A 3,355-nucleotide genomic window follows, 5' to 3' on the forward strand; every position below is an offset into this window, starting at 1 on the left:
GCAGGAATTTTAAAGGGTTTGGATTTTTTAAGGTGGATGTCGGTGTGTTCGCTAATTTCTAATGCAGAGCGAGCCTCGCACTAATAGCTTATATAGGAGAGGTGGTTGTCGCGAGCCTCTCCCGTGCCCCTCTCATTGATTCAACGCCGGTGTCAAGGTGGATGGATATGTCGGATTTTGAAACGGTGGACGCCGATGTTGAATCAATTAGAGGGGCATGGAGCCCACCTCGGATGTGCTATTCCTCGACTCTCCTTTAGATGATGTTTTCTTCTCACTCAGCTGGCGCAATTTCGGAAAAGGGTTTGGCAGCGGTTGCCATCCCTCACCGCGTCTACTTGGTGATTTTAAAACTCGATCTAAAACGGGAGCCCTCGTCTAGCACCTCCGTCCGGTGTTGCTCGGGTATTGCATAAATTTATGCCATCGGCGCGAATCCCCCAACGAAAGCCTACGCTTGGACCCTCTCTTAGATCACCTTCTTCGATCACTCGACCGACGCAACTACGGAAGAGACTTGGCAGCGGTTGCCATTCTACAGCGCGTCTGTTCAGCGATTTTGAAGTTCATCTCATGGCGAGCCCTTGTCTCTAGGCATGAGGTGGGTGCTTGGCGCTCTAGCAAAATTTTTTTGTGTGCCTATCGCGGCTACAAGGGGAGAGGTGGTTGCCGCGAGCCTCTCCCGTGCCCCCCTCGTTGATTCAACGCCGCTGTCAGGGCGGATGGATATGTCGGATTTTGAAACAGTGGACGGCGACGTTGAATCAATTAGAGGGGCATGAAGTCCACCCTCGAGGGTGCTATTCCTGGACTCTCCTTTAGATCATGTTTTCTTGTCACTCAGCTGGCGCAATTTTGGAAAAAGGTTTGGCAGCGGTTGCCAGCCCTCACCGCGTCTACTCGGTGATTTTAAAACTCGATCTAAAACGGGAGCCCTCGTCTAGCACCTCCGTCCGGTGTTGCTCGGGTATTGCATAAATTTATGCCATCGGCGCGAATCCCCCAACGAATGCCTACGCTTGGACCCTCTCTTAGATCACCTTCTTCGATCACTCGACCGACGCAACTACGAAAGAGACTTGGCAGCGGTTGCCATTCTACAGCGCATCTGTTCAGCGATTTCGAAGTTGATCTAATGGCGAGCCCTTGTCTCTAGCCATGAGGTGGGTGCTTGGCGCTCTAGCAAAATTTTTTGCGTGCCTATTGCGGCTACAACGGGAGAGGTGGTTGCCGCGAGCCACTCCCGTGCCCCCCTCATTGATTCAACGCCGCTGTCAGGGCGGATGGATATGTCAGATTTTGAAACGGTCGACGGCGACGTTGAATCAATTAGAGGGGCATGAAGCCCACCCTCGAGGGTGCTATTCCTGGACTCTCCTTTAGATCACGTTTTCTTGTCACTCAGCTAGCGCAATTTCGGAAAAAGGTTTGGCAGCGGTTGCCAGCCCTCACCGCGTCTACTCGGTGATTTTAAAACTCGATCTAAAACGGGAGCCCTCGTCTAGCACCTCCGTCCGGTGTTGCTCGGGTAATGCATAAATTTATGCCATCGGCACGAATCCCCCAACGAATGCCTACGCTTGGACCCTCTCTTAGATCACCTTCTTCGATCACTCGATCGACGCAACTACGGAAGAGACTTGGCAGCGGTTGCCATTCTACAGCGCGTCTGTTCAGCGATTTCGAAGTTTTGATCTAATGGCGAGCCCTTGTCTCTAGGCATGAGGTGGGTGCTTGGCACTCGAGCAAAATTTTTTGCATGCCTATCGCGGCTACGATGGGAGAGGTGGTTGCCGCGAGCCTCTCCCGTGCCCTCCTCATTGATTCAACGCCGCTGTCAGGGCGGATGGAAATGTCGGATTTTGAAACGGTGGACGGCGACGTTGAATCAATTAGAGGGGCATGAAGCCCACCCTCGAGGGTGCTATTCCTGGACTCTCCTTTAGATCATGTATTCTTGTCACTCAGCTGGCGCAATTTTGGAAAAAGGTTTGGCAGCGGTTGCCAGCCCCTCACCGCGTCTACTTGGTGATTTTAAAACTCGATCTAAAATGGGAGCCCTCATCTTGCACCTCCGTCCGGTGTTGCTCGGGTATTGCACAAATTTTTGCCATCGGCGCGAATCCCCCAACGAATGCCTACACGCTTGGACCCTCTCTTAGATCACCTTCTTCGATCACTCGACCGACGCAATTACGGAAGAGACTTGGCAGCGGTTGCCATTCTACAGCGCGTCCGTTCTGCGATTTCGAAGTTGATCTAATGGCGAGCCCTTGTCTATAGCAATGAGGTGGGTACTTGGCACTCTAGCAAAATTTTTTGCGAGCCTATCGCGGCTACAATGGGAGAGGTGGTTGCCGCGAGCCTCTCCCGTGCCCAGCTCATTGATTCAACGCCGCTGTCAGGGCGGATGGATATGTCGGATTTTGAAACGGTGGACGCCGACGTTGAATCAATTAGAGGGGCATGAAGCCCACCTTCGAGGGTGGTGCTATTCCTAGACTCTCCTTTACATCATGTTTTCTTGTCACTCAGCTGGCGCAATTTCGGAAAAAGGTTTGGCAGCGGTTGCTAGCCCTCACCGCGTCTTCTTGGTGATTTTAAAACTCGATCTAAAACGGGAGCCCTCGTCTAGCGGCTTTGTGCCAACTCGATCGGCACAACATTGGGAAATGGTTCGACAGTGGTTGTCATTCCAATGTGTCATCGGGGGATGCCTTGGAAAGTGGCCTTTCAAGGGCGAGCTCTCGTCTAGCCCTTGGATTGTGCGTCACGTCACAAGTGAATGCGGGAGATCTCTCTGTGAACGGCGGCATGGTGATTGCAAGAGAAAATTGACTTAGTCAGAGCATTGGCCTCGGGCCATTGTGACGGCCTTGCAATTTCTCTTTAATTGCAACCTATGTTTGCGCAGTAGCAGAGTTTGCATGTAAGATGGGCCTTGTTCTCGAGAGTTCCAGGAGATGACCTCCGGAACTTTTGGATTGGGCCCCTTCAAGGTGAAATTCATCCAGCTGATCAGATGAAGCTCGATGTGCTTGTATCTATTCCGAGACGGTAATGATGGTCATTAATCTGTGGCGGTGAGTATTATCCCATTCGGTAATTGTAATGGCGGAGCTGGTGGGAAGTACTTGTCGCTTTGTTTTGATGGATATACCCTATATGTAGGTGTCTGCACGGCTTGCAACACACTGCACATTTGGTGTTCGATTCTAAGATGCGCTTGTTGCTGAGTGTGTATGGAGTTGTATCTTTTAGCCAAGGGCTCCGTCTCATTGGCACGTTCTATCATCGCATTTTTATCCTGCCCGGACGGCAAGAAGGAAAGAGATGGTTTGGTTGCACGGGTGCA

Source organism: Cupressus sempervirens, chromosome 1, assembly GCF_028749045.1.
Source record: "Cupressus sempervirens isolate cs-2001-9-10 chromosome 1, ASM2874904v1, whole genome shotgun sequence".
Classification (NCBI taxonomy): domain Eukaryota; kingdom Viridiplantae; phylum Streptophyta; class Pinopsida; order Cupressales; family Cupressaceae; genus Cupressus; species Cupressus sempervirens.